Source organism: Mauremys mutica, chromosome 3 (genome assembly GCF_020497125.1).
Source record: "Mauremys mutica isolate MM-2020 ecotype Southern chromosome 3, ASM2049712v1, whole genome shotgun sequence".
NCBI classification, from domain to species: Eukaryota; Metazoa; Chordata; order Testudines; family Geoemydidae; genus Mauremys; species Mauremys mutica.
This window is the reverse complement of record NC_059074.1, coordinates 205,698,165-205,712,701: the sequence shown is the minus strand read 5'-3', so window position 1 is coordinate 205,712,701 and position 14,537 is coordinate 205,698,165. Positions and strand designations below refer to the sequence as shown.

The 14,537-nt window shown below is 49.5% G+C and overlaps 1 protein-coding gene across 2 annotated transcripts in view; it reads left to right on the top strand.

Moving 5' to 3' along the window:
* RALGAPA2 (Ral GTPase activating protein catalytic subunit alpha 2) overlaps nucleotides 1-14,537 on the top strand; it is a 311,093-nt gene that overhangs the window by 260,548 nt on the left and 36,008 nt on the right. The window lies entirely within an intron of this gene.

Below are 14,537 nucleotides of genomic sequence, written 5' to 3'. Positions count from 1 at the left end.
GCAGAAGCACCCCCTGCTAACCTGGTAGTCCTTAGCACACCTTGGGCTACCACAGATTGAACCAGAGCCAGGAGCAGATGGCACAGAGCATTTCAACGCATAAGAGCAAACGCCTTATTTTTTCACCCAAGGGCAGCCACTATATGTGTTTGTTTGTATATTATTCCTCTTCCAAGGTTTTGGACTTCTAATATAAAATTGTCTTATTTTCATTTTAAAGCCAGTGGTATTAATCATCATTGAGAAACACAAGGTATCCCTTCAGGTTACATTTTACAGACTACTTCTGAACAGTTCAACACATTCCCATATACAATTATTTTTTATTATTTATATTATGATAGCGTCTAGAGACCCCAGTTGGGTATGGGGTCCCATTGTGTTTAGGGACTGTGTAGACATATAGGAAGATACAGTTGAAAAGGTACAGCAGAGTTTCTCACTGTTCACAGCATCATCTACAGGTACAACAGACAAATGGTTCAGGTATTAGCTGCTGAAAATATTAAAGGGGAGATTTCCAAAGGCACAAAGTTTCCTAACTCCCATTGAAAGCCCATGTGTGCTGGACACCTAACTGCCCTTTGTGCCTTTGAAAACCTCCTTCTAAGTTTGCTGCTTTGTCTAGTTTTCTAAAGCATGTGCTCCTCATGGGCAGGACAAACCTAGTATGGAGTGGCAGCACAAGGCCCTCTGTCCAACATAAGTCTGGGGGGCTGCAGGCAAGGTGGTTGCACCTCTCGATTTCTGCAGAGGAGGACTCTGTGCTTCCTCTGAACAGGGGAAAGACTAGGGAGGAGCAACAGCATTTGTTCTAAGCCAGTCCAATTCCACTGTGGACAGCAGCGACTATTACATCCCACAGGCTGGAGTAGCTGCCGCAGAGGGGCTACATTACATTCTTGTGGCTTGACTGTGGGTTGAAGCAGTAAGTTTCATCCTTCAGCTTCCACCTAGTCCCTCACACAAAGCCATTGACTCAGGGAGTTGTGCAGGGCTGATTGAATTTCACCCCATATTCTTAAACATCCTATCTTGTTCATTTTATAAGTTCCAGCATCTGATATTTTTATAATATGGAAAGCACTGCTTTATTTACCAAAAGTATAATTTAAAAAATGTGTAACTGTTAACAAACATGGTTTAATTGCACCTGTTCTGTGAAGGGTGTATGCTACCAGAATTCCCCCAAAAGTTTTCAGTTAAATTTATGCAGTAGTGTCAGTAACTGGACCATAACTGGTAGCAAGCCTATCAAGCAGATTGAGTTTCACACATAAATCAACCATCAGAACGTTTTATTTTGAAGTATGACATGATATGTTTTTACAGTGCTTAGAGCAGTAGGCTGATGAGGTATATAAGGGCTGTGTACTAACACTTTATGTTGAAATATTTTTTTATGGTTCCTACATTGTTCCCTTTTGGTAACCCCCTAACATTTATATCCATATTAGTTTTCCTACATTAATTTGGTGTTATGGTTAATACCTCTTTAGAGAACCACTTCTGCCATTTGGGAGACAATGTAAGATGGTTGTTGAATAAAATGTAAAGCTACATTCATATTTTGGACCTGCAATTCCGAAGTGCTCCAGTCCCCATTTGTTTTTATAAGGTACCATATTTGCTAGTATTTTATTTTTATTGTTCAATTTCTTTATTTAATAAGGATGATTTAGCTTCACAATACTGAATGAAAAGGACAACTGAAATACACATCCATGTTCCAGCTCTTGGGTGGGGTTTGACCGGCTGTTAACCGCATTCTTATCTAGGGCATATTTTAGATATGAGTGCAGTGATTCCCCTTCTGGTGATTTTACATGGGAACTGTGGCTGAACACTCCAGAGTATTCAGGAACAAAGAGTCAGTTTCCATTAGCATATGTGGCTTGATCCTGCACTACTAGAGTCAATGGGAATTTTGCCATTGATTTTATTGAGACCAGGATCACAGTGCCTAGGATGGAAATTGGATGGCAAAACTTTAACAAACCCTGTTTGTCCTGTTGTTGCTATTTCCAGTAATATAAAAACTGTTGCCTCTTTTGTTTTTACCATGACTAATTCTAAAGCTGTACATCAAGAGGCATGCTGTGGACACTCCTACATTTAACTGAGAAAGTAAATTTAATGCCCAAAAGATATAATTGTTAATGTGGATGGGTGGTAGATATTACCAGTCAGTTGTTCTTTGGCACTGGAATCTTGAAAGAGCAATCAACAAAACAAATAAAAGCTCAGTAAGCTCTTGTATTCTTTCTGTCTCCTGTAAACTGCAAAATTGAAAGAAGGAAATGTGTCATCACAAAAGAGTTTCCCTGGTCTTGTCTATAATAATTGTTGGCCAGATAATCAACTGTGTGGGTTATTCCTATGTAGGAAGGCGAAAACTCCAAGTTTGGGCTATTGAAATTTCCTCTTAATTTCTTGCAGTTGGCAAAGCTTGCCCTCTCACTGAATGGATAAGAGTGGGTTAAACAAATTGGCTTATCCCCTAGAGGGCGCACAGCCATCCATAAGAGGAGCCCTCCACCTCCACATTACCTCAGCCTGTCCACTTGCCACATACTCGGAAGTCCTCTCTCAGGGTGGAATTCGTACCAGTGATGGGAACCCTAACCCTAAGGTTAATACTGATAGTTAGCATTAGCTTGCTTGGCAAACCCCATAGGGCCACTTGGAGAAGTGTCTTTCTGTTTTGTGTTTAGACTGAGGTCCTCATCCATCACTTGGGCTCCTACACACTACCCCCATACAAATAATTATATTGTGGTCTGTCAGTCCCTCCTCTCCCTATCCACAGACCCTCAGAGTTTAACCCTGTGCTTTCATTAAAATAATGGCATGTCAGCAAGATATATGTGTGATGGTAATCGTGCCCGATATGTTGGTGAAAGTATTTAAATGTTACCCTGAACTGCTGTCTAGAATCCCTTTATTTCTAAGTTGAGACTTAAAAGTACGATGATCTCCAACTGTAAGGAATGCAGAGCCAATGGGAGTTTGTGAGAGCAGAACATTCAGATTCTGCTTTGGGCAATTATGTTCTGCCTACCTCAGTTCCCACAGCAGTTTCATTTCTAATTACAGTAGAATCTCCATTTTACAAATGACCAGTTATAAGAACCGTTTTTCCTGACAGCAGGAAGGGGGAAATCGTACAACAAAAGTGCTGTTGAGGAAGAACAAATCAACATCCCTTCACATCCAATGACTTCAGTGCATTGGAAATCGCTTTGCAGTGGTTTGAAGGATAGGAAGATAGGGCAGTACATCCTACTGCAGTTTATGCACCAGATCTACTGTAATTTTGAGATGTTCAGTTTTATGAACTGTTTGTTTTTATGAACTCCTCAATCCCCCAATTAGTTTGTAAAATAGGGGTGGTTCTTCAAGTACTGCACATGTGGATCCTACTCATGCCATGTGGGCGCCCAGTGCAGAAGCTCAGAATGTTTTCACTGGCAGTGTCCAGTAGGGGTCAACTTGCACTTCCCCTACCAAGGGCATAAAGAGTACGGCGACCCTGACCACTGAAGGCAGAGCAGCTGGAACAACATTAGTGTTCCTTTTAGAGTCTTCTGCTAGTTATGATAGTAGTTATTTTTTAAAACTTTTTATTACCTCAAAGCTACAATATTATGTGAACATAACATATTACGTTCAGTATCTCCAACAATCAGGACAAGTTCCCCCACAGTACATGGGGCATACATGTAAGTCACATAATTCAAGTTCTCTAGTGTCCCATAAGTCTCCTGCTTGGAATCTTAAGAACAACAGAATTTATAGTGATGGGAAGGTATCGATCCATCAGAAGGATTCATCTGTTCCTTCCCATTGTTCTTCTTTATATGATGAAGCTTTCTCATCCACTTAGTTCTTCACCCAAATCCAGCATTGCTACATCTCACAGCTTGGGTGGGTTCTGTATGTCTACATTAGACAAAGAATGTTCTTCAGAAGAACAGAATATCTTACTTTAGAGCTTTAGAGCAGGAAATTTTAAGGAATTATGCATTCTGCAAAATACAGTAACTCCTCACTTAACGTTGTAGTTCTGTTCCTGAAAAATGCGACTTTAAGTGAAACGATGTTAAGCTAATTCAATTTCCCCATAAGAATTAATGTAAATAGGGGGGTTAGATTCCAGGGAATTATTTTTTTTGCCAGACAAAAGGCATTATATACATTTTAAACAAGCAATTTAATACAGGTATAAGTTTTCATAGAATCATAGACTTTAAGGTCAGAAGGGACCATTATGATAATTTTAAACAGTTTAATATAGGTATAAGTTTTTTAAATAATTTTAAACAAGGAATTTAATACAGGTATAAGTTTTAAACAATTTTAAAGAAACAATTTAATACTACAGTCATCACTGCTGAGCATGAAGCTTGGTTGAGGTGGTGGAGTCAGAGAGTGGAAGAGGATGGATAGTTCGGCTGCTCTTCTTGCTGTTCTTGCAAGCACAGGCACAGACTTTGCCGGGGCAGGAGGTTCAACCCTTGGCCCATCCACTCCACCCCTTTCCCCAAGCCCCCACGATTGATTCTCCTCTTCTCCCCCTCACCTCCTCCCCCTTTACTTCACACACTGCGTCCTCCTCCCCCCTTCCTCCTCTCCCCTCTGAACGCTGCAAGCCAGCTGATTGCCACTGGCGGGAGGCCAGGGGAGGGAGGGAGGGAGGAGGCGTGCTGAGTCCTCACTCCTCCCCGCTCCCTCCTGCCTGGGGTAATCAGCTGGCTTGTGGCATTTAGGAGGTAGGGGGGAGGAGCAAGGACTTGGCATGCAGGCTCCTCCTCCCTCCCCCCCCCCAGCCTCCTGTCCAGGGTAATTAGCTGGTTTGTGGTGTTCAGGAGGCAGGGGAGGGAGGGGGAGCCTCCTCGCTCCTCCCCCCTCCATCCTGCCTCCTAAACACCGCAAGCTAGCTGATTGCCGCAGGCAGGAAGCGGAGGGGGGAAGGGGAAGGCGCTGATCCGCGGGATCTGCTGGCGGGTGGGAGGCGCTGGGGCGGGGGCGTAGGGAGGCTGCCAGCTGTGGAGAAAGCAGGCAGCCAGACAACCTAAGAATGGAGCATTGCACAACTTTAAATGAGCATGTTCCCTGATTGATCAGCAACGTAACAATGAAACAAGGTTAACCGGGATGACTTTAAGTGAGGAGTTTCTGTAGAAGTATTTCTTATTATGGGCAGTATCAAAGGGTCACATTTCTTCTCAGGGCTTTGTTCCAATAATCTTGGATTATTTATTATATTTAAAGTATTCGAGTCTATCTGTTGCTTTAACTAAGGTACATTTGGAAGTGATATCAGCATTTCATCTGCCTGTAAAAGGAGGTTCTGTTTTCTCTCATCAATCAGTGAGCAGACTTTTGGGAGGCTTGAGTTTTTCCTCCTGTAAGAAAGAATACTCAAACATGGGATTTAAATCTAGTGCTTTCTCCTATAATGCAACCCGCTTTTTGAAACCTTACCAAGCTATCCAGTTCACCTTTTATCAGTGAAGGTAGCATTGATAAATGAGTCAGACCAAAGGTCCATCTAGCCTAGTATCCTGTCTTCTGATAGTGAGCAGTGCCAGATGCTTCAGAGGGAATAAACAGAACAAGGCAATTTATCAAGTGATCCATCACCTGTTGTCCAGTTCCAGCTTCTGACAATCAGAGAATTAGGGACACTGAAAGAATGGGTGCATCCATGACCATCTTGGCTAATCGCCATGGGTGGACCTATCCTTCATGAACTTAGCTAATACTTTTTGAACCCAGTTATACCTTTGGCCTTCACATCCTTTGGCAATGAGTTCCACAGTATGACTCGATGGTGCACGAAGAAGTATACTTCCTTATGTTTGTTTAAAACCCATTGCCTATTAATTTCATTGGGTGATTCCTGGTTCTTGTGTTATGTGAAGGAATAAATAATATTTCCCTAATTACTTTCTCCACACCATTCATGATTTTATAGACCTCTATCTTATCCCCCTTTTGTTGTCTCTTTTCTAAAATGAACAATCTGATTTTTTTAATCTCTGCTCATATGGAAGCTGTTCCATACCCCTAATCATTTTTCTTGCCCTTTTCTATACCTCTTCCAGTTCTCATACATCTTTTCTGAGAGGGGGTGACTGGAACTGCATGCAGTATTCAAGGTGTGGGACTACCATGGATTTATATAGTGGCATTAAGATATTTTCTATTTTCTGTGCTGGCTTTCTGAATGACTGTTCCATGTTCCATGTCTCCACTCCTTCTAGTCCCACATAACCAAACATATCTGCAGAGGGACTTTCAGATGGAGAGGGGAGCATGTCTTGTAGCTCTCTCCCCTTCCCTCCAGCTCCACCCGACATTGTTCCCTTACCAACAGAAACAATCCTGATAAGCATGTGATTATGTCAAGGGAGCTATGACAGTTTACTCCAGCTGATAAATTAAACAGTACTAAGTCACCAGAGAACCTGTAGCAGTACAAAAGTTCTTGAAATGATCCTCTGGAAGTCCTTCTGTTCTCCTTTTTTCCTTCGGTAAATACTCGTTTGGACAATTATAGGTCTTTCTAAGGCCGGATCTACTCTACAAACTTCTGCTGCATAGCACTACCAGTCAGATGTATGAGAAGGCGTGATCCCTGACTGACAACGCTGTGCCAGCAAAAACCCCTAGTGTAGACTCAGTTATAGTGCCAGCATGACTTATTTTGCTGGGAAGGGCTGAAATAAGCTATGCCAGTCAAAATGTAGTCAATCTATGTAGTTTTGCCGGTACAATCTGTGTCCACAGTCAGGGCCGGTGCAAGGATGTTTTGCTCCCTAGGCGAAACTTCCACCTTGCGCCCTCCCCTGTCCCTGAGCCCTGTGGCAGCTCCCTGCCCTGCCCCCACCCTGAGGCCTCCGCCCCTCCGCCCTGAGGGGCCCCCACTGTGGCAGCTCCCCACCCCACCCCCCGCCCTGAGGCACTTTCCTTGCAGCAGATCCCCACTACCCCTCTGCCCTGAGGCACCCCCCCCCCCGTGGCAGCTCCCCACCTCCCGGCATGGGGAGCTGTGCAGCAGCTCCCCGCCCCAGCTCACCCCTGCTCCACCTCCTCCCCAAGCACGCTGTCGCTGCTTCACTTCTCCCGCCTCCCAGGCTTGTGGCACCTAAGCTGATTGGCACCGCAAGCCTGGGAGGCGGGAGAAGTGAAGCAGCGACGGCGTGCTTGGGGAGGAGGCGGAGCAGGGGTGAGCTGGGGCGGGGGAGAGTTCCCCTGCGTGCCGCCCCCACCCCTTACTTGCTGCAGGCGGCCCTTCCCGCGTCCCCCTGCCCCAGCTGCCTCCGCCTAAATGTCGGCGGCGACCGGGACGGCCGAAGATCCAGCCGCCGCCGCCGAAGAAAATGCTGCTCCCCAAATCCTAGCACAGGTCACTTAATAGGTTGCACCAGCCCTGTCCACAGTAGGAGCACTTTGCCAGTATAGTGTATACCAATATAGCTCTTCCGGCAAAGCTCTCCTTGTGTAGACCTGGCCTGAGTGATTAACAGGCATTCATAATGAAGTCTTGCTATTGGTTGTTAAATTCAATGGGATTTGGACACCTGATTCCATTAGGCCCTTTTTGAAAATCCCAGCCGTGCTTAGATATTTACATTTGGAGAAAATTTCTCTGAAAATGGCCCGTTTATATATTTGTTAGGATTACCTTTATTTAAAAAATATATTATTGTCAAAGGGCTCTATATATGACTATACCATACTATATACTATAATTTATAATCCTTCTATAGTCTCCCTTAAAATAATTAGGGTTTTTACCTCTCATCTAAGATATCATTTTTAAGTGACCTTGATCAAACCATTTTTTGTTCTCAGACTGCCTTTAAGAACATAAGAACGTCCGTACCAGGTCAGACCAAAGGTCCATCTAGCCCAGTATCTGTCTACCGACAGTGGCCAATGCCAGGTGCCCCAGAGGGAGCGAACCTAACAGGCAATGATCAAGTGATCTCTCTCCTGCCATCCATTTACAAATATTTTTGCACATTTAAAATAGGTAACAGTGAATTTAGTTCATTTTCATTTAATCATTTAATACTTCCTGGCTTATGCTACAAGTGAAAATGAGTTTGATCATTGTCTAGATCCTAGTGAATTTCTGTCTACAACTCAAAAATCACTGTGCAACTTGGCCCTCGTGGTAGTCTTAAACTGGAATAAAAAAAATGTTAAATTCAAGAATAAAATGCATGAGAACCGTCGTGTGGGGGAACTTTCACAAAACCTGCCCACGCTGTGCATGGATTGAGCTACAAGTAGTGCTTTTAATCTTTCACATGCAAGAAATTCAAGTGCAAATAAGACGGTTACTCACCTGTAGTAACTGTTGTTCTTCGAGATGTGTTGCTCCTATCCATTCCAGTTAGGTGTGCGCGCCGCACGTGCACGGCTCTTCGGAAGACTTTTACCCTAGCAACACTCGGTGGGTCGGCTGGGCGCCCCCTGGAGTGGCGCCGCTATAGCGCAGGATATATACCCCTGCCAACCCATCCGCTCCTCAGTTCCTTCTTGCCGGCTACTCCGACAGTGGGGAAGGAGGGCGGGTCTGGAATGGATAGGAGCAACACATCTCGAAGAACAACAGTTACTACAGGTGAGTAACCGTCTTTTCTTCTTCGAGTGATTGCTCCTATGCATTCCAGTTAGGTGATTCCCAAGCCTTATGTAGGCGGTGGGGTCGGAGTTAGATGCTGCAGAATGCAAACTTCTGTGCCAAAGGCTGCATCATCTCTGGACACTTGGGCCAATGAGGCAAAGGTGTGTACTAGCTGCACGACACATCCCCTGAAAGGGTATGTGGGCCAAGAAGGCAGCAGGAAAGCCTGAGCCCTGGTGGAATGTGCAGTAAGGTGGCTCCATGGAACATGGGCTAAACACAGGAGGCGCAGATGCACCAGTCATCGAAGATAAAATCCTCTAGGAGGAGACAGGTATGTCCCTCGTCCGGTATGCCAGTACGATGAAGATTCGGGGGCGTTACGCAAGGGCGTTGTCCGCTCGATATAGATTGCGGACGCCCTACGGACGTCTAGGGAGGGCAATTGTTGCTCTCCTTGCGATGAGTGTGGCTTCGGAAAGAAGACCGGAAGGAAGCTATCCTGGATGGTATGAGAGGCTGACACCACCTTTAGGGAGGAAGGCCGGACACGGTCACAACTGCACTTGTCCTTGAGAGAGACAGTATACCGTGGGTCCATCGCGAGCGCCTGAAGCTCGGAGACTCGCCTGGCCGATGGAAAGGCTACAAAGAAGACTGTCTTCCAGGACAGGTATGCCAGCGAGCATGTTGTCAGTGTCCCGAATGGGCAATCATAAAACTGGCGAGAACCAGGTTGAAGACCCAGGTTGTGGCGGGGGCCAACCGGGGGGGGGGTATAACGCTCCAAGTCCTTGAGGAATCTAGAAACCACAAGGCGTAAAAATACGGAGCGGCCACTCCCCGCTGGGTGGAAGGGAGAGATGGCTGCCAAGAGTGCCCTTAATGAGGGCCGCGCCATATGCTGCTGTTTGAGACCAGAGGTAGTCCAAGACGGACTGGATCGGGACCTCGGCGGGAGAAACATTGTGCGTTTCGTAGCAGCAGGAGAAACGCTTCCACTCTGCCAGATAAGTTAACCGAGTGGAGGATCTCCTATCACCCAGGAGAATCCTGTAGAGCCGGGGCAGAACAATGTAATTCGGATCGGTTTAGCCACACAGCAGCCCTGCTGTGAGGTGAAGGGATTACCAGTCTGGGTGGTGAAGCTTGCTGCGATCCCGCGAAATGGGGTCTGGGCCAAGAGGTAGGGAAATAGGGTTGGCTACCGACAGGGGTAGCGACCTGGTGTACCAGTGCTGCCTGGGATACGCTGGAGCGATCATGATCAGGTGCGCTCTGCCCCTGCGGAGTTTTAGCAGGGCCCTGCAAGCCAGCGGGAACGGTGGAAATTGGACAGCCGATGGCTCATCCACGGCATCAGAAACCTCTCCAAGACTGAGCCCGGGGAGAGATCTTAGAATGAGGAGGACTTCTCTCTGTTTTCGCTCTCGCGGGAGCGAAGAGGGCTATGCGGGGAAAGACCCACTTCCGAAAAACGGAATGGATACCGTCCGGAGGGAACGACCACTTGTGAGACCGGAAGGATCTGCTGAGGCGATCCGCCAGCTGAAAAGCCTGGCATACAAGGCAGACTGCTCCCAGCTCTCGGACACTGATGCGTAAGGCCAGCTCTTGGGCCGACCAAAGGCCGTGAGTGCGAAGCTGACCCAGGTGAGCACGCAGCCGAGAGATGGGGTATCCGTCATGAGGGACCCCGAGGGGTGAATGGAACAGCATCCCTGGATACACCAGGGAGGGCACTGACTCTCGGTCGAGGGAGCCTAGGATGCTCAGGGGGAACGAGACGACCAGGGTAGTATCTCTGCCCGGGTGGTATGCCAAGGTGAGCCACGATTGGAGTGGACAGAGGCGAAGCCTGGCATGTTTGGAAACAAACGCGCAGACAGCCATGTGACTCAGGAAACCTAGGCCTGGGCGAGTCAAAGTTGTCGGGAAGGTCCGTAGACCTTGTACAATTGTTACCACCACATGAAACCAAGGCTGAGGTAAGCAGGCTCTGGTGAGATTGGAGTCCAGGGTGGCTCTAATGAATTCTATTCCCTGTGCGGGCACCAGAGTGGATTTTACCAATGATGATCAGGCCTAGACACCGGAATAGGTCCGTGTCGATGCCCACAGGACTGGTACTTGGGCTCGGAGGTCCCTCGAACGAGCCAATGTGGAAGAGAAATGGGGACATGAAAATACGCGCCCGTCATATCGAGGGCGGCATACAGTCTCCGGGATCCAAGGGTGGGATGACGGTCCCTGGGAACCATGCGGAACCTATCCGCGGCGTGAACTTGTTGAGGACCCGCAGGTCTAGGATATGTCTGAGACCTCCCTTCGCCTAGGGGATTAGGTTTCGTCCCTAGGCACCTCCTGTATAGCTCCGATGAAGAGGAGCGTCCGCACCTGTTGCAAGAGGAATCGCTCATGAGAGGGGTCCCTAAGAGGGACGAGGATGGTTAGAAGGACCTTAACCTTGAGGGCCTGATTGACGCCCACGACCGCATAAGTGACGCCTGCTGGCAAAGTCTTGTCTTTGTCTAGGCGCAGGGTAAGAGCGGTGAGGCTGGGGACGGAAAGGTCGGCGCTAAGCACCAGCGTGTGCATGCTAATAGAGAGCGGAAAGTGACCCTGCTGCCCTTCAGGCTTTGCAGCCTAGGGCCAGCTTTCTCAGAGAACAGGCCTTTGCCAGTGCAGGGCAAGTCCTGTATAGTGGACAGCGGCTGCGAGGGAAGGCTCGATAACCGGAGCCAGGAAATGCGCCTCGTGGCCATACCCAAGGCCAGGGTCGTGGCAGCGAAGGCAGCATCCAACTAGGCCTGGAGGGAAGCTCTATCCAGCTTCTTCCTTCAGTCCAGGAGGGCATCGAACTCTTGACGTGAGTTCTGAAGAACCGACTCTGTAAAGTTGCCCATCGCCACACGTAGTAGCGGCTAATCAGGGCTTGCTAGTTTGCTACACAAAGCGGCAGGGCCCCCGCCGAGTACATCGCACAGCCCCGTAAGACCAGTCGCCTAGCCCCCTAGGATTTAGGAGCTGGTGCCTGCTGGCCATGGCGTTCCATCCCAATGAGGGACTGGACGACAAGGGAGCGGGGGGGGGGGGTGTTAGATGTACCTAGGTACTCGTAGCCCCTGGATGATGCTATGCACTTGCATTCCGATCAGAGGAGGGCCCGAGGAGTATGTTCCTGCCCCCGCCTCAGCTGGGGAGGAGGAAGAAGAAAGGCCAGGGACAAGCGGGTCCTGTGTGGGCTTGCACTCCTGGACGACCTCCGGATCCGGTAGGATCTGGGAGCCCGGTGGCTGAACCGGGGCTTGCTCCGTACTGGTCGCAGGGGGACGGCTAATTTCCGCCTCTGGCACCCAGAGCTCTGACGGAACGGAGCGAGATGGGAGCACCGGTATGCCTCTGGCGTGGCAGTACGCCCATGGTGACTAGAAGGACCTCTGATAGGTCTCCTGGAAGACTCTGGAGGGCACATCGGAAAAGAGAGTACTGCGCATATGAAGTGTCCGCACGTGGCAACACTGATGCATGACTGGGTGGCCCTGAAGGAGCTGAAGAGCCTTTGGTAGAGTCTCCTTCTCTAACTGACGTCGCTCGACTCGGCACCGGGGATCGGTACCGGGAGACATACCGGTACCGAGAACGAGACCTGCCACCGGAGCTGTGCTGGGCGGTCGACCTAGAGCGCGAGGCTCGACGTTCAGGAGTGGGTACGGGAGTCTCGGTGCCTGGGGCGGTGCCGGGAGCGGGATCGGTGCCGAATGTACCGGGCCAGCGAACGTGACGCTGGCCGGTGCCGCGAGTACTAAAGGTACCGCAATGGAGAACGGTGCCGAGACCACGAGCGGCGTCGGGACTTCGATCGGTGACGGGACCGAGAACGTCTGCGGAACCGCGATCGGGGACGGTGCCGCTCTGCGGTACCGACGCAGGGTGGCGTGAGCAAGACAGGCTCGCCAAAAGACCATATAACCCGCACCGGCGATGTCGGGGGTTACGCAGCGCAGGCTCTGCCCTTGCCATCAACTCCCTCGCTGTGGAAATGTTCCCAGCGTGGAGGGAATAGTGAGCTCGACCACAGCTCGCGCCGGGGAGCATTCAGGTGTTGGACTCGACGGCTCTTGCGAGGCCGTAGTCTACGGTGCTGATACTGTCGGTGCCGTAGCAGTCACCGGTGCCGGGCAGCCCGACGTAGTAGAGCGCTCGGGCTGCGGAGCGGGCCTCTCAGACGCCGCTGAAAAGCGAGCTCGACCACGGTCCGTACCGGGGAGCTTTCCAGCACCGGACTCAACAGCTCTTGCCTGGCCGGAGTTAACGGTGCGGATACTGTCGGTGCCGCGGCAGACATCGGTGCCGGGCGATCCGACTGAGCATAGCGCTCGGCTGCGGAGCAGGTGGCTCGGACGCAGCTTCATCACGAGCTCGACCACGGTCCGTACCGGGGAGTTCTCCAGCACCGGACTCGACGGTTCTTGCCTGGCCGGAGTTAACGGCGCGGATATTGTCGGTGCCGGCGAACCGACTGAGCGTAGCGCTCGGCTGCGGAGCAGGCGGCTCGGACGCAGCGTCTTAGCGAGCTCGACCACGGTCCGTACCGGGGAGCTTTCCGGCACTGGACTCGACGGCTCTTGCCTGGCCGGAGTTAATGGTGCGGATATTGTCGGTGCCGCGGCAGACATCGGTGCCGGGCGATCCGACTGAGCATAGCGCTCGGCTGCGGAGCAGGCGGCTCGGACGCAGCAAGTATATTGTGCCTCTTCCTCCTCCAGGAGAGGGAACCATGCCGAGCGGACGTCGGAGTCAGCGAGGGCCAGTGCCGGGAGGCCTTGGCGGCACCGGGGAACCGGTGCCGAGGGAGCGCTCCTTGAAGACTAACCAGCGCTCGGCGCCGAGAGTGGAGGAGCAAGAGCTGCCTCCCTCAGGAGCTGTTTGAGACGAAAGTCCCGCTCCCCTTTGTTCTAGGATCAAAGGCACCGCGAATGCGGCACTTATCTGTCAGTTGAGAATCCTCGAGGCACTTAGGAGAGGATCTCTTGCCGGCAACGGCTTGTGGCCGGCCGAGCATTGTAAAACCCTGTGGACCGGGCATCGGACCCGGCACCGGGTGAGGGGAAGGGGATAAACCCCGAACCCCTGAAAATAAATCCCATACTACAAACAAATAAAGTTAACTACAACTATAAACTATACACTAAACAAGAGAAACTACGAGTAGCTAGGGAGGTGGAGGTCAGCTAAGCTGCGCTCCACTGTTCTAACGGCCGTCACGGGCGGAAAGAAGGAACTGAGGAGCGGATGGGTCAGCAGGGGTATATATCCTGCGCTATAGCGGCGCCACTCCAGGGGGCGCCCAGCCGACCCACCGAGTGTTGCTAGGGTAAAAGTCTTCCGAAGAGCCGTGCACGCGCGGCACGCACACCTAACTGGAATGCATAGGAGCAATCACTCGAAGAAGAATATTTGGTTTTGTTTTTTTTAATGAAAACTTCCTTTTATGCCTTTCAAGCATGTTAAATGTTTGTAGATCTCTGCTTTGCTTAGCCTGCCAACATGTGTTTTTTTTTATGTTGTTACTGTAAGATAATGGACCTATTCCCTCTGCCTTTTTCTATATTAGGGCCATCTTCAGCCTCCTAAATAAGAATGTTCATAATTCATTTTATTATGGATTAACATAGCAAGGGCCCATCTTGCTCTCTTTCCATGCAATATTTCGCAAAATACATAGGAACTTCTGTTTTGTTAGCAATGGTTTATTGCACTGTATGCTTATGTGTTAGATGTGCAAGGCCTTTCATTAAACAGCAGGATATTATTAGGCATAGCATGAAAAGCCTTTATAGTGTATCTGCCTTGTTTAAACTTGGCCCACAAGCATACTGCAGACTAAAAG